At 35.5% G+C, this 24,613-nt stretch overlaps 2 protein-coding genes across 2 annotated transcripts in view; one reads left to right on the forward strand and one right to left on the reverse strand.

Annotated features, from left to right (window-relative positions):
- The window catches only part of LOC6032662, a 96,296-nt gene that overhangs the window by 35,488 nt on the left and 36,195 nt on the right, over positions 1-24,613 (reverse strand).
- Positions 15,792-24,613, forward strand: part of LOC6037031 — a 177,331-nt gene continuing 168,509 nt past the window's right edge. Inside the window, exon 1 of the mRNA XM_038254937.1 lies at positions 15,792-16,945. The gene's annotated coding sequence lies outside the window, so the exon portion shown is untranslated. The remainder of the gene's footprint in view (positions 16,946-24,613) is intronic.

A 24,613-nucleotide genomic window follows, 5' to 3' on the forward strand; every position in this document is an offset into this window, starting at 1 on the left:
AATAAACAAAAATTAGAGCAGTTTTTCTGTTTTTCTGTTTTTCTGTTTTTCTGTTTTTCTGTTTTTCTGTTTTTCTGTTTTTCTGTTTTTCTGTTTTTCTGTTTTTCCGTTTTTTTTGTTTTTCTGTTTTTCTGTTTTTCTGTTTTTCTGTTTTTCTGTTTTTCTGTTTTTCTGTTTTTCTGTTTTTCTGTTATTCTGTTTTTCTGTTTTTCTGTTTTTCTGTTTTTCTGTTTTTCTGTTTTTCTGTTTTTCTGTTTTTCTGTTTTTCTGTTTTTCTGTTTTTCTGTTTTTCTGTTTTTCTGTTTTTCTGTTTTTCTGTTTTTCTGTTTTTCTGTTTTTCTGTTTTTCTGTTTTTCTGTTTTTCTGTTTTTCTGTTTTTCTGTTTTTCTGTTTTTCTGTTTTTCTGTTTTTCTGTTTTTCTGTTTTTCTGTTTTTCTGTTTTTCTGTTTTTCTGTTTTTCTGTTTTTCTGTTTTTCTGTTTTTCTGTTTTTCTGTTTTTCTGTTTTTCTGTTTTTCTGTTTTTCTGTTTTTCTGTTTTTCTGTTTTTCTGTTTTTCTGTTTTTCTGTTTTTCTGTTTTTCTGTTTTTCTGTTTTTCTGTTGTTCTGTTTTTCTGTTGTTTTGTTTGTCTGTTTTTCTTTTTTTTCTGTTTGTCTGTTTTTCTTTTTTTTCTGTTTTTCTGTTTTTCTGTTTTTCTGTTTTTCTGTTTTTCTGTTTTTCTGTTTTTCTGTTTTTCTGTTTTTCTGTTTTTCTGTTTTTCTGTTTTTCTGTTTTTCTGTTTTTCTGTTTTTCTGTTTTTCTGTTTTTCTGTTTTTCTGTTTTTCTGTTTTTCTGTTTTCTGTTTTTCTGTTTTTCTGTTTTTCTGTTTTTCTGTTTTTCTGTTTTTCTGTTTTTCTGTTTTTCTGTTTTCTGTTTTTCTGTTTTCTGTTTTTCTGTTTTTCTGTTTTTCTGTTTTTCTGTTTTTCTGTTTTTTGTTTTTCTGTTTTTCTGTTTTTCTGTTTTTCTGTTTTTCTGTTTTTCTGTTTTTCTGTTTTTCTGTTTTTCTGTTTTTCTGTTTTTCTGTTTTTCTGTTTTTCTGTTTTTCTGTTTTTTCTGTGCTATGAAGCCAGAATTTTAAAATGAAACAGCAAACATAAGCGTCCATTACCGTATCACTATCAACTTTCCTCTTTAACCTTTTGCCAAACAGTTTAAAGCGAATTAAGACACAAACCAAACACCTTTATTTACACAGCAATTCATAAAAATTAAAACAAGAAAAAAAAGACTGGAAAAACAAACCCAGCACAAGGTGCCAAAAGTGTTTATCGTGTTGCTGGCAGCATTTTCCACTTTCGCCATGACCCTGGAAAAATGTGGCCAGTTGTGAAAGTTGTGTGCCCCTCTTTCTCCCAAGTGGACCAGCACCATCAGCCATATTTTACCGAGTTAGTTTGTTTGCTCTCTGGTTCCTGGGTGGTAGCACCTTCCGATTTAGTTTCGCTTCCGGTCACACGGTAAACGAGGGAAAAGTTTATTTTTTTTATTTGCGAAAGGAGTGGATAGTGCACGATATGATAAATCAACAAAATTAATGCCGGAATTAAGAAAATAATTTGCAAAGTTTTGATTGTGAGACACAGTTTAATTAAATCTCGGTTTATTCTTGGCTCAACTGAGATCACATTATTCATCCCAGGTTCATCTTGGTAACGTACGACCCTTGAGGGAAAAAAAGAGGAAGCAAACTAGTTTTCCCCCTTTTTTCTCCTTTGCTAAAATGAAATGAAAACCATTTCTCAGATTTTCCACCTCGAGGCAAGGGAAGAACAGCTCGAGCATGTGAGCTTTCACACACACGTGAGCCACTTGGACTCACTCTCTCTCGCTGGCAGAATCTAGTTAATGCAAAACGATGCCCGGGAGGATTCTTCCGGCATGCCGGGCATGCACGGTGCAATGCATTAAATTTATTACCGCACTTTCACATCGTGATGATGCCCGGCTGCCAGCACTTAACCTCCGGGATAAGGAACCCATCTGAAAGTTCAGGTGTGCCTACTTAAGGATTGTCTTACAATTTCTGCATAAACATTTGAAAATTGTAAAAATAATCTTAATTTAACACTGCAAATCAATGCTTAAAACAAGTTTACAGTTGAATTTTTGAATGTTTTCATAGTCCACTAGCTTTCAAGACAAAGTGCCACCAGCAAATTGAATCCCGTCAAGATCACCGCAGAGCAGTTTATCCCGTTCTGGCGATGACTTCCTTCGCCGGGGAATGGCTGGAAAACTTGCCCTATTAAAGATTCACCGTCACGATGGCATAATCCATTTTCAACAGCCAGCTGCGTACCCACAAGCTCTCCTTCCGAGACCACACATCTCCAACTGACGTTGACGTTCGCCGGATTGAGCCGACTTTGCGGTGGCTTCGGACTTCGAGGTGGGCTGGATGTGCATGTGCAGCTGTTCAGAAACTTCCTTGATTTGCGTCATAAATTAACCCTCTACTATCAAAATCATTCTTCAAATAATTTTTGATCTTCAATACGCATTGGAAGGAAGAACTATTACATTTTGGAAGATTTTAGGTTTGAAAAATGAAAAATTTTATAATGATTTTTTTTTCAGTGGTCAACATGGATTGTTTTTTTACCAACATTTCGTTTATTTAAAGTAAAAGTAAGTAATCCTCTACCCATTTTTTTACAATTTAAATGTTAATGGTATCATTCTTTGCAGAAATGGTGAAAAACAAGCAAACTATTTACAAAGTCTCTGTGAAAATAAAAAAAATGACACTAAAAAGTGAATAAGCCAAACACTATCAGAAACAAACATTAACCAAAAAAGATAAAAGCAAATTGAAACGTTAAACGTGAAAAAGAAAAACATCAAATAATAGTAGTTTTTTTTCGTAAAGCAAAAGTTGATCAAAAAGACTAAGTTGCTCGAATGGAGTTTGGAATTTTTAGCTTATAAGTATTTTTGAATGCCATTACATATTTTTGACTGTTTAAATCTGTGTCATTTTGCACGCTTGATCTAGATTAAGTCAAAGTATCAAAACATTGTTTTTGATGGTACGGGATATCTTCTTATGTCGTATCGCCATTTTTTTATTTGTTTCTATGTTTGATTTTTTTGCATTTTTACGGATGTGAGCAGTAATTTATGAATAAATTGTATGTTTTTTTATTTTTCAAAAAATTATATATCTATGGGATTTTGGACTCTTTTCTAAAGTGCCAGTTCTTGGTTGGTAAATTGGTGTTTCAAAAAAAACATAAATTCTGTGATTTATTGCGATCATTCAAACATTTTTCAAGCATAAGAAAATGAATTGATGAAAATTAATGAATTTAATTTATTTTTTAGTAATTGCAGTGTCGCGATTTTGAGCGCTCATCCGCTCATGAGTTAGCATTTTTCGCTCATTCGTGAGGAGGAGCGCGACGCGAGCTAGCTCACGTGTGCTCGTGCTCGTGTTTGCTCGTTTATTTTATGAGCGAAAATGCTCATTGCTCGCGCTCGCGCTCTTGTTTGCTCATTGAGCAAAATTAGGGTTATTTTTTACCTGTAACGGGTAAACGATAATAACTTTTTTTTTTCAGCAAAGCTTAGAGGTTATTTTTTTTTAAATGGAGGCTTGAATAGGCTAATCTTAATAATATTGGATGAAGTTATTTGTCATATTTTGTATTTTGAAACTTGTTTTGGAGTCAGAGTTAAGGTGTTACATTAAGATCTGTACACAGAAAAAAACCATAGAAATATTACATCTGAGAAGGGGTACGTCTTTTATGTTAGAGAAATGCGTAATTTTACTTCTGAAAAAGTGTATTTTACCACTTTTCTGGTGTAATGCAACTTTTTCAGTCTAAATCGAGGTAAAATTATAACATTCAAGAGGTAATATTCAACCTTACAAAATTACACCTTCCAAATGTACACTAATGTGTACTAATTCGATTAATAAAAAAAAAGAAGTTGATAATAGAATGACACGTGAAAGTGTACTATTTAATAAAGCTGAATAGTATCTTTTAAGGAACACATCTTGGGCACCGTATCTTGTTTAGTCAATTATTTGTAAATAATTTTGCATAATAAATGTCAAATCTGTGTCTTAGATAATTTTCACGTTCACATTTCACATGCTGGAGTCGACCAAATAAATAAATGAGCGTGTTCACAAGTAAAAACATGATTCAAAATTAAAAAAAAATCGATTACCATCCTATTTACAGCTTTTTTAAGACCTAAAAATTCCATTCCTTGACAGTTTACTCTAAATTTGAAAGAGAAATAAGCTAAAAAAAAATAAGTTAAAAAAGAATTCTTAGCAAATAAAGACACCTTAATTGCGAGTCAGCCATTTTTCATTTATCGGGAATTTAATCAAAACTAGTTTTCTAAATTATCAAACTCTGAAAAAATATAGGCTGACAACATTAAAGTTTCATCGTTTCATTGTTAATTTGATTTTGGTTAACCGCGGTAAATTTTCTTGAAATATTTCAAATTAACAAAAATCCACCAAAGCATTTACCATTACCACATTGATCTCACAAAAAACTGTGGTAGAAAAGTATCCCCCGCAATCCACCGCGATCAGTTTTTGACAGTTCGACGCCAACGAATGGTTTCATGAAAGTTTACCGCGGTTTACCAAAATTAAATTACCAATGCAACTTTGATGAGTTCATGTCCCTTTTTCGCGATGAAATTATCTTCAAAAGTGGCAATCCAATTGGCCTGTGCCAGATTCATCAACAATACTAAAAATCTACCTGATTTGCTGATGAGCGCTCATTGAGCGCGAGCGCATGCGATGAGCATGAACGAGCACGAGCTACCTGTTAAGTCCTCATGCTCATGGCTTCTGGCTCGCTCGCTCATTCGCAACCCTGAGTAATTGTGTCTTATTTTGAGCAGTTAAAAAAACAGTTTATTTTTTTCGCTTTTGCACGTTTGCAGTTCTTGGACAAAATCAAATAAAGATTTTCTATATGAAAATTCATTAACGAACATGACAGTTTCTACATTTTTTAAGTGTAATTGTTATCTTATAACATCTTTGAAAGCTTCCTAATAAATGATCAGAAGTTCGTTGTAAAATAATAATTGTGATTTCAAAATAAAAATGCTGAATTGTTACATTTTTCCACCCCCCCCCCCCCACGCCTTCAAAATTTGTCCGAAAAATCAAAGGTCAATTTTTTTTAAACTTTAAAATTTAAATAAAAAAAGAAGTTAAATCAACTGAAAACAATTTAAAATGCATTTTAATGCATTGATAATCATATTTAGCATGTTCGGGCTGGATTAAAAATATTTTGAATTTTTATGAAATTCCAATGCACAGCACTGCAAACCCTTTTTTTCGTCAATACTTAGATATTTTGAAAACTAATGATTGCAAAACAACTGGAAAGGTGAATAATGCATTTTAAAACACTTTTTTTTTTTTTTAATGTTGAAACCATGGCTCGTAAATTAATTTTTTTAACTTTTTTATTTTTTTGCCCTCCCCCCCCCCCTCGATTTTGTTCAGAGGCTAGGGACCTAAACTTCTGAATATATTTGCAACGGCCCACAGTGGGAAAAATAGAGGCAAAAAACGGACTTAATTGATGCCGGTCAATTAGAACTCTCAACCGAGACTTTTTTATGTGAAAAATTCCTAGGAATCGATTGGTGATGGTGAGCATCCGCGGGAATTTGCGTAAGGCCCGTTTAAGGCCGATTTACCCTGTTTTTGGCTGTTTTTATTAGTTTTAAATATGTTGCTGAAATGTAAAAAATAGGGTATATCGGAATTTTTCGCGGGTTCTCACTATCACCAATCAATTCCTCGGAATTTTTCACTTAAGAAAAAGAAATGTCAAAATATTGAACATTTCAGCAACATATTTAAAATTCATAAAAACAGCAAAAAACAAGGTAAATCAGCCTTAAACGGGCCTTACGCAAATTTCCGCGGGTTCTCACTATCACCAATCGGTTCCTTGGAATTTTTCACATTAGAAAAGTCTCGGTTGAAAGTTCTACTTGACCGGCATCAATTAAGTCCGTTTTTTGCCTCGATTTTTCCCACTGTGCGGCCTAAGTAAAGAAGAAAATCTCAAAATTTCATATTTCCGAACATTCATTAAATCCTTTCATAGAGCAATTCCAGCTCAAATCAGGAATTTTTCTGGTACTTTTGTACCCGACCCTCTCCGATTTCAATGAAACTTTGTAGACATGTTATCCTAGGCCTATATAAGCCATTTTTGTGTATATGGAGCCAATAGTACTCGAAAACAACATTTGAGAAGGGCGTATGGTATTTAAATATTTTGTATTTTGTAATTTAAAATTACTGTATCTCGAAGCCGTTGCGTCGTATCAAAAGTGGTCAAAGACAAACTTGTAGGAAATTGGACGGGCTTTCTGAAAAATACACTGAAACAAAATACACGCCACATCTATGAGATTTTTGATTTTAAAGTCTAAAACTTAAATTTAAAGGTGATGTCACGATTTTTTTCGTTCAAATTTTTGAGGAAATAGCCTACAATGTTACCAAAGACTGACGAAAATGCAGGATGGTATGTCTCTCCTAAAAATACAAAAATCATTTACTAAAACTGTTTTTTGAAAAGTGGTCTAAACGTCAAAATTTTTAAAAACCAGTAGTGGGAATCGATTCTCCAGACAATTTTACATAAAAGTCTCCATATTGACCATTGTCCTATGTCCAATCCTTGGGAAGATACAGCGGTTTTAAAAATAAAAATGATGAAAAAATGGGTTTTTTTATGGTTTTTGGCATTTTCTATATGACAGACTTGATTTTTCAGTCTCGTAAATATTTTTACCGGAAAGCTCGTCCAATTTCCCATAAGTTTGCCTTTGACAGCTTTTTGATTTGACCCGTTTTGATATTTACAAAAGCTAATTTACTATCCAGGTTTCTACCACACTGGAAAAAATATTCCCTTTTCAGTTATTAACAATGTAATTTAGCTTAGATCTGTAAGCCCTTACATTCAATTGAAATGCTGTCAAAGGCAAACTTATGGGAAATTGGACGAGCTTTCCGGTAAAAGTATTTACGAGACTGAAAAACCAAGTCTGTCATATAGAAAATGCCAAAAACCACCAAAAAACCCATTTTTTCAACATTTTTATTTTTAAAACCGCTGTATTTTCCCAAGGATTGGACATAGGACAATGGTCAATATGGAGACTTTTATGTAAAATTGTCTGGAGAATCGATTCCCACTACTGGTTTTTAAAAATTTTGACGTTTAGACCACTTTTCAAAAAAAACAGTTTTAGTAAATGATTTTTGTATTTTTTTAGGAGAGACATACCATCCTGCATTTTTCGTCAGTCTTTTGGTAACATTGTAGGCTATTTCCTCAAAAATTTTGAACGAAAAAAAATCGTGACATCACCTTTAAATTTAAGTTTTAGACTTTAAAATCAAAAAATCTCATAGATGTGGCGTGTATTTTTGTTTCAGTGTATTTTTTTCAGAAAGCCCGTCCAATTTCCTACAAGTTTGTCTTTGACCACTTTTTGATACGACGCAACGGCTTCGAGATACAGTAATTTTTAAATTACAAAATACAAAAATATTTAAATACCATACGCCCTTCTCAAATGTTGTTTTCGAGTACTATTGGCTCCATATACACAAAAATGGCTTATATAGGCCTAGGATAACATGTCTACAAAGTTTCATTGAAATCGGAGAGGGTCGGGTACAAAAGTACCAGAAAAATTCCTGATTTGAGCTGGAATTGCTCCATAAGATAATTTCCAACCAGTCTTGAAAGTTCCATGAACATATTTCTTGATTCAAATATGTAAAAGACGATTATGTTCAAAACTTTTGTCTTGTGCAAATTGGCTGAAATTTGGACATGACACAACCTGGCAATAAAAATAAAATGATCAAAATGAAATGAAATAATTTAAATTTTATAGATTAAAATAAATTGTAGGTGATTTACACAAATTGTTTTGACATTTTGATCATGTGTAACATAAAGATCTATGGTACAATTTTTTTTTTCGAAAAGCAAAATTGCAAAAATAAACGCTCTGCAATGTAGTTAACATTTTTTTTAAATCAATTTAAAAAAAAAATTGCAGATTTTTTGTGTAAATTTTACGTTTATATCTTTGTAGAATTTATGGTCCTGATTGATCATGACAGCCCACTGTTGTGCCATCTGCCATTTCAAAACGTGCCCACTATTAGAGGAGATTTGACTTGTCACGTAAACTGTCGACTGAAATTTCCAGGCTTCTCCTTCGACCTGGATGTGCTGAAAGGCTCACGCTGCTGCATTTCTCAGGGCCAGGACTAATTCATCACAAACTTCTCCATATTTCAGAAGGGGGTCGGTTTATGGTCCCCCCGGGAGAGTGTGTGTGTTTGTATGGTAGATGGCGATGGTGTTGTAGATATAGTTTAGAAGGGAAAAGGGAATCTCATCATAATACATGCTCTTGTGCTCCACACTTGGCAATCAGTGTGTGGTGGTGGGTGGTTTGGGAATGTTGGGATTTCCTGCGCTGAAGAGCTTCGAGGTCGTTTTAGCACATTTAGGGAGAGAAGGAGGTTAGATATAATTTCGGTTTATCAATTTTTTGATGTTTTAAATTTGTAATGCGCTAACCAGAAATTTAGTTAGCTTAACTAGTTCAGTTCTGAGTATTCTACAAACCAAACTCTAACTGTTACCAAACAGTCAGCTTTTCGAAATCTTCAAGTTCATCGTTACGAAACTAATTGAGTTTCCCCGAATCCAACAAGTTAAGCTACGAAACCTATCAACTAATTAACTCAGCCCAATTCCAACTCCCAGAGACTTCATCAATCTCATTAAGATAAACAGAGCTGGTGCACTACACTTTGTTGTGTTTGTGCATTAGTGCGCGCACAAACACGCCAACACCTTCTCTTCGCCAAAATTTACCTTATTAGTATAATAACTTAAACAAGCTCAATCCCATTCATTTGGCACCTGCCCGAAACGATCGTTGCTCTTCTTAGAACGCGCGAATCCCAACAAGCTCTCGCTGATGCTCAGAAACCCACTTCTCTCCATCAAACTTAAACAGGGTTTTGGCACCTTGGTTTCGCCCTGGCACCGGGGTTACCAAGCTGAGTGAAAGTCTGGTTCGACCAAATTATAAAAAAAAAATCTCAATAAATTTAGTTTAGATTAAGATTTGAATAATTCGAGTGAAAAAAAAATTATCGGATGAGTGAGTTAGTGAGTGTGTGAGTGAGAAAGTGAGTGAGTGATCGAGGGAGTGAGTTAGTGACTGACTGACTGACTGACTGTCTGACTGACTGACTGAGTAAGTGATCGATTGATCGAGTGAGTGAGTTAGTGACTGACTGACTGACTGACTGAGTAAGTGATCGAGTGAGTGAGTGAGTGAGTGATTTAGTGATCGAGTGAGTGAGTTAGTGACTGACTGACTGACTGACTGACTGACTGACTAACTGACTGACTGACTGACTGATTGGCTCACTGACTCACTGACTCACTGACTGACTGACTGACTGACTGAGTAAGTGATCGAGTTAGTGAGTGAGTGAGTGAGTGAGTGATTTAGTGATCGAGAGAGTGAGTTAGTGACTGACTGACTGACTGACTGACTCACTGACTGACTGAGTAAGTGATCGACTGATCAAGTGAGTGAGTGACTGACTGACTGAGTAAGTGATCGAGTTAGTGAGTGAGTGAGTGAGTGAGTGATTTAGTGATCGAGTGAGTGAGTTAGTGACTGACTGACTGACTGACTGACTAACTGACTGACTGACTGACTGACTGATTGGCTCACTGACTCACTGACTCACTGACTGACTGACTGACTGACTGAGTAAGTGATCGAGTTAGTGAGTGAGTGAGTGAGTGAGTGATTTAGTGATCGAGAGAGTGAGTTAGTGACTGACTGACTGACTGACTGACTCACTGACTGACTGAGTAAGTGATCGACTGATCAAGTGAGTGAGTGACTGACTGACTGACTGACTGAGTAAGTGATCGAGTGAGTGAGTGTGTGGGTGAGTGAGTGTGTGAGTGAGTGAGTGATCGAGTGAGTGAGTTAGTGACTGACTGACTGATCGACTGACTGACTGACTGATTGACTCATTGACTCACTGACTGGCTGACTGACTGACTGACTGACTGGATGACTGACTGACTGAGTAAATGATCGATTGAGTGAGTGAGTGAGTGAGTTACTGATCGAGTGAGTGAGTTAGTGACTGACTGACTTACTGACTGACTGAGTTAGTGATCGAGTGTGCGAGTGAGTGAGTGAGTGAGTGAATAAGCGAGTGAATCAAAACATAAGTGAGCAGCATTTGATCGATCTAAAATTTTAAGCTTGGCAATCTAAGTGTTCAGAAGAAGACGGAGTCCTCTGAAACAAATGGCACCCTTTTGCCAAGTGCGTTCGTTCACCCTCGCGCGTACTCTAAGCTATGTTGGAACTGCGAGAATGGTGTTAGAAAATTTATTTCATAACTCAAAGTTAGAAACAGACGAACCACGGAGGTGTGAGAAGGGTTGCATTCCAAGATGAAGCGTTGGGTTGAAGCTCGTTAAAAGCACGCACCCTTCTTCGCTGGCAAGAAGAGGGCGAGGAGCAAACTCTTCGCAGAATTCAAAAGATTCAACAAACACCCCGCCAAATTGAGAGACTTCATTATCCTGGCGGAGGTGAGTGGGTGGTTTTAATATTCAGCATCACCTGGTGGAAGTTTTGTCTCGGGGTTTACTTTGGGGAATTGTGGCTGGAATTTTGGGCTTACAGTTAAATTCGATAAGTGAGTAAGTCATGAGTGAATCAGTGAGTAAGTGAGTAGTGCAGTTAAGGTGAGTGGGTTAATGAGTGATCGAGTAAGAGTCAGCGAGTGAGCAACTGAATGAGTGAATAGTTGAATTAGTGAGTTAGTGAGTTAGTGAGGGAGTGAAAGAATAAAATGAGTCAGTGAGTGAGCGAGTGAGTGAGTGAGCGAGTGAGTGAGTGAGCGAGTGAGTGAGCGAGTGAGTGAGCGAGTTAGTGAGCAAGTGAGTGAGTGAGTGAGTGAGCAAGTGTGTGAGTGAGCGAGTGAGTGAGTGAGTGAGTGAGTAAGCAAGTGTGTGAGTGAGCAAGTGTGTGAGTGAGCAAGTGAGTGAGTGTATAAATCAGTGAGTAATTCAGTGAGTGAGTCAGTGATTAAGAGTGCTAGCAAAAGAGTGAATGATCAACTTTGCATTAAATTTTTTACCAACATATTTAATGAAAAAAGTGAAATTCCCCTTACCTTCCATAGTGAGCAATTTCACTTTCTCACGCTCACTTGCAGACAAAAGAAAAAGAACAACGCCAAATAAAAACGCCAAACAAACCACAGTCTGACACGGCTCCTGCAGGTGATAAAAGCGTCGCTCGTTCGCTTTTTTTTTGCAAAGTCCTAATTTCGGTGTGAAACTTGTCTTCACAACAAAGGAACAAAAAAATGGGAAAGTGCTCAGCAAAAGTGTCAACGACAGTGACAAAGGCAACGGCAAGTGCGGCCACCTTCGCCCCCCAAAGAAGCAACTTTTCACACTGCTTTTTTTGGCGTTTGGGTTGTCAGCCAGGGCCCAGGCAATAATGGTTGCCAGCAGCGCCGCGGAAGAAATAATAAAATTTTGCTTCGCACAAAAGTTTTGGCAATTAACATCAATTTTATTCAATGTTGGTGAGGGGGGTGAGGGAAGGTCGGAATTGTCCTTTCTTTGGTGGGGAGTGGTTTGTTTTTTTTTTGTTAGGCTGAAAATGGAGCAACTAGTTTTTTTTTTTTTTTGTTTGAAAAGTCAAATCGGATTTGTTTTTGGGCAGGAGAATTGAACTTTTTGATAATTTCATGCTCTAATTGGGGAAAGTTTCTGCTGGAACGGTATGGGGAATTAAGATGGTCGGAAAATGCTTTTTGTTGATTCGAAAGGCATTAGCAACAATAGCAGTTGGAATAATTGATGAATTATGTTATTTATCCATTTGTAAATTGCTTTAAAAAGAGTCCTAGACATTAATTGTACTAGGAAAAGAATGTTAATCTTAAGCAAATTATTATTCACTCACTGATCAATATTTAAAAATGTTTAATTATCAAGGATTTTTTTTACTGAATTAGCATGCTTTCAATAATCTGAACATTAAAATAAGATTTGAGGTACAATTTTCGGCAAATTCCAGCATCTTGTTTGCTGAATGCTGAATTATTTGAAATTTCTCTTACTTTTTTGTTTGGCCAAGAAGGCATTTTTTTATTTACCCGTGAGAAAATTCTGGGTGAATTTTAAATTTGATTATGTGATAACCGCATTTGACAAAAACTCATTTGGCATAATTCCATTTGGCATAATGGACATTTGGTATAATCCTCATTTTTCATAATGATAATAAATTTTCAACATAAAATCTATAATACAACCACTTTAAAAAAAACTTTCTTGACTTTTGTTAACTGCTGACAAAAATCAAATTTTCCTTCTTAAAGAAAGGAAAACTCTGTTGACTTACAATAACTTCTGTAACAAGTTGTTTTTTTTAATCTCTTTCTCCTTCTTTAATGCTGCACATCAACCAGAGCCACCAAGATTTTTGTTACAGACTTTTTAATATCTCCGAATTATCGATATAATTTTTAATTCATTCTCTAAATTACTGTGTATAAAATAATTTACAACATAATTTGACTATTTTTAACAATCAATTTGTTGCAGGATTGGGATCTAAAGTTTAACTATTTCGAAATAAGAAGACAACAACATTTTGGGTTGCTGTGCACCCTTAAAGAAGAAAATTTAACTTTGAAGGGAAAATTCAACCTTTTCCACAAGTCAAACACATATGATATTTTGTAATTTTGTGAGTCGATTTCAGTTTGAGAAGTTTTATTTAATCTGTTTTGCTAGCCCATAGATTGATAATGATTGTATTAAGAAACTGGCAACCCTGTCTCGAGATATAGCAACTTAAGTGCTATTTTTAAGCATTCTAGACGCCGAACGTCGGTAACTTTGAGCAATTTTCTACTTTTTTTTGAAATTTTGTATTTTTTTATCCGGCTGAAACTTTTTTGGTGCCTTCGGTATGCCCAAAAAAGCCATTTTGCATCATAAGTTTGTCCATTTAATTTTCCATACAAATTTGGCAGCTGTCCATACAAAAATGATAAATGAAAATTAAAAAAAAATCTATATCTTTTGAAGGAATAATTTGATCGATTTGGTGTCTTCGGCAAAGTTTTAGGTATGGATATGGACTACACTGAAAAAAAAGTATACACGGAATTTTTTTTTGGTGATTTTTAATTTAACTTTTTGTCAGTAAGACTTGACTTGCAAAAAAAAACCCACCGTTTGCACGTATAGATAACTTTTTCGAAAATAGTCGCAGTTATTCATTTTTTTTTTAATTAGAGCACATGTTTGCCCACTCTTGTACAAAATATTTTTGAAGAGCTAAGGGACCATCCATAAACCACGTGGTCACTTTTTCGGGAATCTCAAACCCCCTCCCCCTCGGGGACAATTGTCGATACAAAAAAATCTTTTTTGTATGGAGCGTGGACAATCGCCAACCCCCTAAAGTGCCCACGTGGTTTATGGATGGTCCCTAAGCAAACTCTCTATACAGCCATTCCACGTCAAACAGGAAGTCTCCAAATCAAAAGTGCTCCGATTTGGCTCAAATTTGGAGTGGGGGTTCTTTGGCCCAAATAATTAGACCCGTATTTTTTTGTTTGGCGATTAGGGTGGTCCTATCCGAAATAGGGTGGTCCATAAAATTGCGTTTTTCGTCGATTTTCGAAAAAAATCGGAGCACTTTTGATTTGGAGACTTCCTGTTTGACGTGGAATGGCTGTATATTTTGCTTTTTTGAACTTTGTTGATACGACCCTCACTTGCTGAAATTAGAAAATAGTGGGTTGTTTGGGTGAGACTTAGAAATCATCAATTTTCCTTTATTTAAATCACTGCATGGCAATATAAATTGTCCCGCCTGTGTGGATCAATCGGACCGCGCACTGGACTCTCAATCCAGAGGTCGCCGGTTCGAATCCCGCGGTGGGCGCTCTAAAATTCTTTGTGTAAATATGGGTATTCGGCGCCGTCGCTCCGTGCCATACTTTCATACACTTAGGAGCCCAGGGCGGCGAAGTCCTTGTAGATAAAAAGGAAGACACTAGTGGTTGGTACCAGCAATGGTGGCCGACAGCTATAAAGTCAACTTCGTTTTCGCATGGCAATATCTCAACAAAGTTCAAAAAATCAAAATATAAAGACTTTGCTCAACTTTTCAAAAATATTTTTTTCAAGATTGGGCAAACATGTGCACTAATTTAAAAAAAAAAATCAATAACTGCGACTATTTTCAAAAAAGTTTTGCTCTGATAAAAATTTTACTCAGAACAATCTTTTTAAGTTTTTTTTTTCAAAAAGTCTGGCATTACTACATTAAGTTGTGGTTAAGTAGCTCGTTAAGGGACATTTATAAACTTTTTTGAAGCCGGATCTCAGTCATCTAAAGCAATTGATGTCCACATCCACCGTGCGGCCTGTCGTTAGATAGGTAATTAGAAAACCTTTCTAAGGATTCAAAATTGAAAATCTTTCCACCCTAACACAAGTTATGACAACTTAACTGATCCTTAAATAATCAAATTTTGGTAATAAGTGAGAAAGACACCAACCAAAACTTTGGGACTTTATGGCACTTTTGATCCATTTGGTCATATTAAAAAAAAGGAAGTAAAGTTAGTCAACATCGGGTTTTGGTGATAAATATTAATTAGAATACCGGGATTTTCCCTAGTAATAGTTTACCTACAACTTTGCCGAAAAATAAAACAAATTGTTCCCTAATATGGAGAAACCAATGGTACAAAGTGGATTGGACACAGCTTCGATAAGAGAAATCGTAAAAAAATGCCCAATAGAGTGTGTAGCAATGAGATCTACAGTTATTGATAAATTTATTTTCCTATGAAGATTTTATTTAAAGAAAACTCAACCAATTACATTATTTAATTAATTAATTATCGCTTTAGCACACAGTATGTTTGCGATTATTTAGACAAGGTGTTCTTACCTTAAAAATATATACAACCATTAAACAGTATTTTTTCCAAAGGAAAAGTACTATGAAAATATTGTATTCAGACTTTTCGAGCAAAGTTTTTTTTACATTTCATAAATGATTATATAATCAAGGGAATTTTTTATTAATTTGAACATGAGAAAACCATATTATAGAACTTTAAGAAAAATAAAGAGAATATAAAAAAGAGTTCAAAAATATTTTGCCATTTTTTTGTGATAAATTATTCTGCTCGTTTTATCAGTATCATTATTTTATGTGGGTTTTAAAAGATATTTTTTATTATTTGTAAGCAGTATAAAATAAAACAAAATAACTGAAATTTCAATACTGCGTACGTTAAAAACATCTCTTTGCGACCGTTGCAGAGAACCGTCAACACAGAGTGAACTTTCGAACATCACCCACTGCCTGGAACACTCCCCACTCACCCAAAATCAGCTGTTCCAAATCAAAACAAACCCGCCGCTGTCCTGTTATCAGCTCTCCTTAGAGAAACCAAATCTCACTCTCCTGCTCCGGGAGGGAAAAATCCTTCACTCTCTCACCAGCGAGAGTATCTCTCTTCCCAACCCAAACGACGAACCCTCGCAGCTCGAGTTTTCCATCAACGATTTGGTCCCGTCCCGTGGCCGATTCAGTCTATCGGGATTCCTTCGCCAGTGCAGACGTCGTGGTCGTCGTAGTCGTCGGAACAACCCCCGTTTGGTTGGTTCGCGCCGGGTCAACTCTTTTGGGATTTGGCTGGCTGGCTGGCTGTTTTTTGCCTAGTTCGGTGCTAGTGGCCCCAAAATTTCCACCCTCGAGAAGGATAATTGCTTTGACGCGTGTGTGCACACAACTGTTATTACTCCTCCAACCCCCCTCAAATCAAGTGGGGGGAAATTCGAGGTCATGTCCGCGCCTTGGTCACGGATTTCAACAGCGTCAAGGGTTACCCCTTAAGTGGCCTTGAGTGTGGTCACCAAGTGGTCATCGGTTTGAGTGATTTCGAAAAAAAAATTATGCGTGCTCAACGGTTCAGAGCGGGGAAAATGTTCAAAGTGAGTGCGAGGAAAATTCCTGGAAAATTCGTTCTGTAGATTGAAGAGTCGTAAAAGCTTAATGAATCCTTCCGGTTAGATAATTCGTTCCAATTATTCTACCGGCTCTGGAAAATCCCATTAGTCGCGTAACTCAAAAAGTCGTGATTTCCAGCTTGAAAAATCACGAATCAATTTTCCGAGTTTTCCACTTGGCAGCGTCGAAAGAGTAGAGGTGATTGTGCCGCTTTCCATTGAAAAGAAAGAGAATAAAAAAGCATTAAAGAAGTGTTTCTGAGAAGAGCAACAAAAAAAAGGGCTAGCAATCGGAAGAAAATTCGTGATGATTCGCCAGAAGCACTTCATCCCATGAGAGTGGGGGGCAGGGCAGGGAAAAATCAGGAAAAACTACCAAAAGTGTGAGCGAGCCAGCAGTGAGGAAGATGATGATGGTGATGGTGGCTGATTGAAGTCAGATCGATCGAAAGCGAGCAAGTCATTCCGGGAAAATTTTGGATACACACACACACACATACCCGCACGCCTACACACCTGGCGCGGGAAGTGAATTGATTGTGGAAGGCAAGTTGAAGTGAGGAGTCAAGTGTGGTGCTGGTGTGGGAGGAAAAGAGTTGTTTTCCTTCCGGTGAGTGAATCGAACCAAGAATTTTCCAGCAGCAGCAGCAGAGGAGGAAAAAGCCACCCCAGCGTCGACGTTCAGACGTCGTTATTCGATCGTCTTTATCGGCGCCGAGGACCGGAGACTGAGCACCGAAAGTAACAAGTATGTGATTGATTTGATTTGTAACTGAGTACTGTTCGGGAACTTGTTGGGAGGTTTTGTGTTTGGGTTTTTTGGGGGGTTACTTGTAATACGAGATGTTTTCTTCTATCAGCTTCGGTGTTTTCTGTTGGCAGTGGCGAGTTGAGCAATTCTGTGTATGAATTTTCCAACACGTGTTTCGAGTGTATTATTTTACAACATCAAATCGTATTGCTTGATGTTTATATAGAAAATCTATTTGAAATAATCATATCCAATCAGAACTAACAAATATCGAAAACAATCAAAAGAAAACTCATTTTTTTAAATTTCAATTGAATTAATGATTTTTTTATTTTGCAACTTGCAATGAAATATTCTCAAATTTTCAGTTAAAAACAAAAAATAAATTGACAAAACTAACAATATTTGTGGTGAAAATCGTTGAAGTCTGTATGCTTTTGCTCATCAATTTAATGACGTTTTATTTTTAATTATGGTCAAATATGTAGCTGAAACAAAAAATCAATTCATTAATTTGTTTGATTTTTTCTAGAATGTTCAAAATTTTGTTTTAATATGAAGCTTATTCTGCATTATCTAATCTTAACTCTTGGCGGTTATTTTTTGTTTTATTTATTTTTCCAGTTTTTGTCATAATCTTTTTTTGCCCACAATTTTTTTTTTCGAACCAAGTTTTCACTAGATCGTTAACACATTTCACGAAAATAAGTGAAATTAAATGCTTAATTTGAATATGTTTGAAAAAAAAAAATGGTAAATCTGTAATAAAGCAATTCCAAATATTTCTGGTAGTGTCTCCTTTACGATGATGATTTAAACTCATGATTTGTTTCTCATTGATTGATTTAATGAATAATTTTCTCATGTTGAATCACAAATAAAGCTTTTTTGTTCTTTTTTACCTCAATTGATTTAAAAAAAAGTATTTTTAGTTTTCTTCAATCAATTAACAAAAGTATTGTAGTCTAATTTCACGTTAAACGCAGTTGGAGTCTGTAGAAACGGAAATCTTTGGACAGTTGTAGTCACTTAATCTACACAAGAAAGAGCCGGAATTTGAGTCGCTTCAAAAGCAAAACGACTCCGCAGTAGGGTGCCCCCCAGAAAAAATGACCCCCTTCTCCACAAGAGAAGAGTTTTTTTTTTGAGATTCTGCGCCAATTTTGAGCAAAATTGGTCCATTGATGAGCGAGCTTTAAGCTGATGTATTTGTATATCGATAATAAATTATGAGGAACGAAATTGATAGCTTTGGTATGTTCGACAAAGTTTTAGAGCACTAAATTTCCAATGACAATCTTACACTTGGGAATGGATATATTATTCCAATGACAATCTTATACTTGAATGGATATAACGTACCCTGCCGGCAAAACCGCAATAAAGATTTTTCATTATTTATTCCTAATGAGTAATATTGACCGATTTTGCTCATATTTGGCGCAGAGTCCTGAAAAAAAGCTAGTCATAAGAAGTTTGAAGGTTTGACTTTTTTTCTGTGAAATTTAAAATAATTTGGAAGCTTATCTGTTCGTGGGGAAGGTTGATTATAAGTTTATCCATCATTTTCTTTTGAAAGCCTTTCATGCCTGGTGGATATGACCCAAATATCAAAATTTCCAAAACAAGCCCGGAGTTTTTGCATGGCCTGAAGAAAAATTTTCCCATCATTTACTATAAAAAATTGAAATAAACTAAGGCCTGAAGAGAATATATTTTTTGGCAATTCGATTTTTTATCCAAGTCGGTTTTTTATTGAGTTTAATACCATTTGGTTTATAGATTTTAATAATATTTTAATAACAATAAAATAATAGTCCAAAAGTCAGGGGGCAAAAACATTAGAAAAACTTCAAAAATTTCAATGGAAACAGACTTGCAATTAACTGAAAAATCTAGCCTGTTTGGGCTATTTTGAAAATAATTAGAATTTTTGTAAAAATTCAATTTACAGTACCACAAAAAGATTTTTTTGCGATTTTTCTTTTTTCTTTTAAGATAAACCAATGATTGCATTACAACTGGAATGGAAACTTTGAGACCGCCAGGGTCAAATTCAATTTGCTTGGCCATACGCGACTTTTGTGAGAATCGAGGGAAATAAATTTTAAAAAAATATTTGCAACGACCTTTAATGACAAAATCATAACAGTTTTCTTAACCCTCTACAACCAAACCCTGCCTTTAGGTGGGCTTCGATCTAAAAATTCACCAAAAAACAATTTTTCATCCAATTATCGATCTTTAAAAAAGCATTGGAAAGAAGAACTCTTGAAATTTTAGAAAATTTTAGGTTTGGAAGTGGGACTTTTTTTATGTGACTTTGCCAATGTTTGAAAAAAATCTGGGGCCAACTTTGGCTGTGTTTTTTTACTAATATTTTCAATATTAAATGTAAAAAAAGTATGCATTAATTTCTTCGCAGTCCCAGACTATGCCTTTAAGCATGTTTAAACAATTTAAATGATAATAATTTTATTCTAGAGTAAAAAATGTGAAAATGATGCTTAATAGACAAAAGTTAATGACAAGAAATGCCAAATACTAACAGAAACAAAAATAAACCAAACAAGATAAATGCAATTATAAATACTAAAATAGTAGTTTATGCAACAAGTTGCAAAAAGAGGGTTTTTTTAGCACGAGTCGTACACTTATCCAACAAGGTTCACCGAGTTAGATAAATATGACGAGTGCTGAAAAATCAAGTTTTGCAACGAGTTCCATACAACATTTTTTGCATTTTTAAATACACCCATTGAGTGAGTCAAATTTTCATGTATTTTGTCAATAAATCGCTTAAATAAAAAAATGTTGAAAAGTGTTACTTTTCGATACAAGTGCTGAAAAGTTCAACTTTTCAGCACCCATTTCAGTGCTAAAAAGTGGAACTTTTCAGCATTTATTTTGGAAAGTGTTGCTATTCGATTCTGTTATTTTTGGTACAGAAAAGTAGGCTATTTCGTCGTTCAAGAATGACAGGAAAAGTAAGTAGTTTCACGACGGAATTGCAAAAAACAATTATTATATATCCCTTAAAAAGTCATAGCTTGAGACAGAGTGGCCAAACTTTAAAGCTTTATTGTCATTTCAAAAGAAGTAGGTTTTTGGTGCCACTGATTTAGTGGCTTTTCCTGCTTAAAAAAATGCGTAAAAAAACACAATTCAATTTATCACTGACTTGCAGTGATGTCAACCATCGCGACGCTCATTTTTGGTTCGCGGCACATTTTTCGTTCGTAGTGCTTTTCAGTTACGGAATTCGACAAAATGGTGTTCGAAGCACTTGTATAACTCACCAACAGTAGCATTTCTTCAGAACATTGTATAGCTTTAAAATTCATACGCAAAAAGTTTCAAGAAGATTTCAGACCTCAGGACCAATGGTTCGCGATGCTTTCGTATGCCTAACGCATTTTTGGTTGTAGCTTTTTTTGTATTCATCAAACATCAACGCTATTTTCAGCAAAGTTGTACGATTTGGTGTGTTTTAAAAGTCCTTCATTCACAACTTTGTCAAATTCCGTAACTCTAGATTCAATTTTCAAAACAACCTATCCCTCATGGGTTTCCTATGCAGATAGGGCCTTTTGAAAATTTAATCGAGAACTGAAAAGCACTACAAACAAAAAATGTGCCACGAACACAAAATGAGCGTCGCGATGGTTGACATCACTGCTGACTTGCTGGAATAAAGCAGTTTACACTCGACTACGATCAATACCACTTAAGTGGTTATAACTTACGACACGGTTGCCAGATATTCAATCTTTTAGACTCTTTTCCAGCGATAACAAACCAAATTCCAACAAATAAGTGGAATCCAGCTTTAAAAAAGTAATAAATATTGCTGAAGTTGCCAGAACATTGGACAGGGATGCTAGATCTTCGATCTTTTAGACTCGTCAGAAAGGTCTATCAATAACCCATCTAATCATGCAAAATATGATATGGGATCCTAAACTGAATCGGGTGCAACCAATTCGAAAGAATGCTCTACTGTGAAACTTGAAAACTAAGTAATGAATCACCAATCTTTGAAGTACGATAAGTTCATTTTTCAGTAGTGGCTTTTAGATGAATACAAAAATATCCTTCAAGTGTGATGCAAAACTACTTCCACGGTTTTTTTTTACTAGTAAAGCATACCACTATGAAAGCTCAACGGAAAACTACTCATAAATCACCCTGCTTTTCACCAGTCACCACAAACAACAAATCATTGCTGCGGCAGGCCTCCGATACGTGGCATATGAAATAACACACACTCTTTCAAACATCTATGTAAATTTCTACACAGTAACATAATTCATCCTTGTTCGGCATGGGAAAGGTCCGCAAAAAAATTCCAATAAAAGCTAACCCCAAATTTGTGCTCTTTTCAGCCTCTTTCCATTATTTGCTCGATGTGTGGAAACAGGCAACTTTTTTCCAGCAAAAAAAAACCCTCACCACTCACTAACACTAATGGTGGCACCTATTTGCCTACCCTCTCTCCTACCGTGTGTTTGCTTCTCTTTCCCTTGCCTTTTCTGGGAAACCTTTACCCTTTTTACCTATTTTTCCGAATGCGGCTAACCTTCATTAATTCATACATTGGGAAAAGGGGAAACACAATTTGCTGCTAATGCTTCGAGGTCAATTATGGGGAACGGAGGCTACTTGAAAAATTCGATCAGGGTTGAAAAATGCAAGGTTTATTTTTTTAACTTAAAGGTTGAAAAGATGTAAGAAAAAGTATAAGAATAGACAACATAACTTTAAGCTATTGTTCATTGCTCAATTCGTCCGAAAATATTTTTAAATTACAGTAGCAAACAAGCATTTGTGTGTGTGTGTGTTTTTTTTTACATCAAAAACTCTAATATTGCGTTTTTTGTTATTAGATAGACGTATTGCAAGTTATTAATATTTTAAAGACTACGGTAATTTGTGAAAATTTTAGTATTTTTATCTCTTTTATGTAATTAAAAGTTGTACGAAATTCCGCTTCGTTTAATGCATTGTTTTAATATAAAAAAACTAAATTAATCCACCTATGTGGTTGGTGCCTTCCTAACTTTTTACCAACATTTGGTGATATGATGGGTTTGGACACAAATTCACAAATTCCATCTATTTCTCAATAAAAATATACACAAATGTCATTTAAGCGGTCATAACTTGAAACTGAGTGTTGCCAGATCTTCAATGTTTTGGACTCATGGGAAAAACTCATTACCTAACCAACGATGGGTCGGATGATGGATCCGGACATAGCTTAGGCTTAAAAAAAAGTATAAAAATATCACTTAAGTGGTCATATCTCGAGACAGGGTTGCCAGAACTCCAATGTTTTGGACTCATTGGAAAGGTCTTTTGATTACCTAACCAACGATGGGTCGGATGATGAATCCGGACATAGTTTTCATATAGTTAAGTGACTCAAAGTGTTAACTCTGAAACTTTTTTATACGTAACTTTTGAACTACTTATCGGATCTTCAAACAATTCAATAGCGCAGTATGGGGCACCAAAACAAATCGAATGCAACTTGATTGACTCAAATCGGATCAGCCTGTGCCGAGAAAACGTGGCAAGAATTTTGAGCACCAAGGGGAATACGCACACACATACACACACACAGACATTTGTTCAGTTTTCGATTCTGAGTCGAAAGGTATATATAGGTCCACGAGCTGTTTTTCAAAAGTTCATTTTTCGAGCAGGATTATAGCCTTACCTCAGTGAGGAAGGCAAAACAGTATTTTGAGTCCATTTTGAGTGCTATTTAACTTGCTAAGTTGTCAAACACTATACATTTCGTGAAAGCAATCAAATCTGAGAATGTTTTATTTAAATAGTCTTATTAGAATATGATTATCAATACATATTTGAACAGACTTTAATGCTGCACACAGTAAATTTTTTTTGCCAATTTTGTAAGGTTGAATATTACCTCCTTTATGTAATTTTACGTCAATTTAGACTGAAAAAGCGACATTACAACAGAAATGTGCTAAAATTACACATGTATGTTTGTTACAAAAATATAAATTCCTAATTAAAAAAAATCTTCACTGAAATCAGAAAATCCTGATTAATTTGAATTATAAATTATTTTTTAAATAAATATTCATGGATTTTTTTTTTCTTAATTAAAATAGATCTACCTTTAAACTAGTTCAAAATAATTATTTGATTTTTGGCTCTTTCATCAATTCTATTTCTAAAAGATTGAAATGTTTTATAAGTTAAACAGTCTGTAACATTAAGCATAAATATTTGAATATATTTTTGTATCAACGTTATTGTTTATTATTTTGTTCAGGATAACACCCATGTAAAATTTCTAAAAAAGTAATTATCTATATTTGACTTGAAAAATATCAACAAATTTCTTTCTTCCTGGAACAATAACCATCCCTGACTCCCACGCGACCGTCTGTCTACTTCGCCGCCAGTTGGTCCCTCCTGAGTAGCCCCATCCAGAACAGGCTTTCAATTGACTAAATGAAAAACAAACCCCTCTCCCCTTCCTTCACTTTCCCCAAGTTGATTCCCCACCAAGCCCAGCAAGTCGCCTACGTGGGCCGTCCCATAACTCACCACCACCTCCACCATCACCACCATCAGCACAGGACAGGTGATGGAATTTCTCGTCGCGCGAGTTCACGGAAAATGCGGGAAAATTCCTCTTTTGTTGCGGCAGTCGTCGGCTGGCATTTTCGGGAGCGGGCACCGAACGGGGGTGCGCGCGTTTTGTGTGACGACTGCCCTATAAATAACATCATCAACAACACTGGCTCGGTGACCCTTGTCAGGACATGGGTGCTCGACAGAAGGCAAAGCATCCCGAGAAACCGTCAACTGGGACCGGTTACTTGGCTCAATGGGTCACGGCCAATTTTCCCGTGAAGTGTGACTCTTGGGAAATGGTTTTCACTAAGTTATCTAGATTAAGCTTGTTTTGAGTAATCATGAGCAATTTAGGCTTATTTTATTGTTATAAGGTAGCTCAAAGTAACTCCCAGTGACGGTGGTATTTTACGCACTGTCACACGCCGAATTCTGCGGAAACCATTTAGGAATATTGTCGTTATTAGCGCGTACAAGCGAACTTCATATTTTGACACACACACGAGTACACACTCACAATGCGTCACATTTTTGTGTGTTTTAATAATAATTTTGACATGGCCTCTTGACGTTGCGTTCTATTTTGGTCCACTTGTCTTTTTATGGAGGGTGAGGGTAATTTTGTGAAGTTATTTTATTTTGAATAAATTATGTAATTTTTTTTGTGATTAATCTACTATTAAATGAAGCAAAAATCTAGGGAACGCTTTTTAGTGCTTAAAAGCAGTCATGAGCGTTGAAGGGTTAAATTGCTTAAAATAATTTATTAATTCAATGATATAACATCAATGCTCATAATAAAAAGTTCTATAAAAAAATATTAAACAAATAATATGCAGTTGGAGACAAAATACAGTCTTTTTGATCTGAAATCAGCTCATCAAATCTGAAATCAAAAATGAAAGCATGTTTTAAATATTTGCTCACATTACAGACCAATAAATACCGATTACAGGCATGAAAATCACCGCCAAGAGTAACACAAACACGTTAATAATAACAATTCACTCAACCAAACAATACATCAATAATCGATTGAAAATGAGA

Source organism: Culex quinquefasciatus, chromosome 2, assembly GCF_015732765.1.
Source record: "Culex quinquefasciatus strain JHB chromosome 2, VPISU_Cqui_1.0_pri_paternal, whole genome shotgun sequence".
Taxonomy (NCBI): Eukaryota; Metazoa; Arthropoda; class Insecta; order Diptera; family Culicidae; genus Culex; species Culex quinquefasciatus.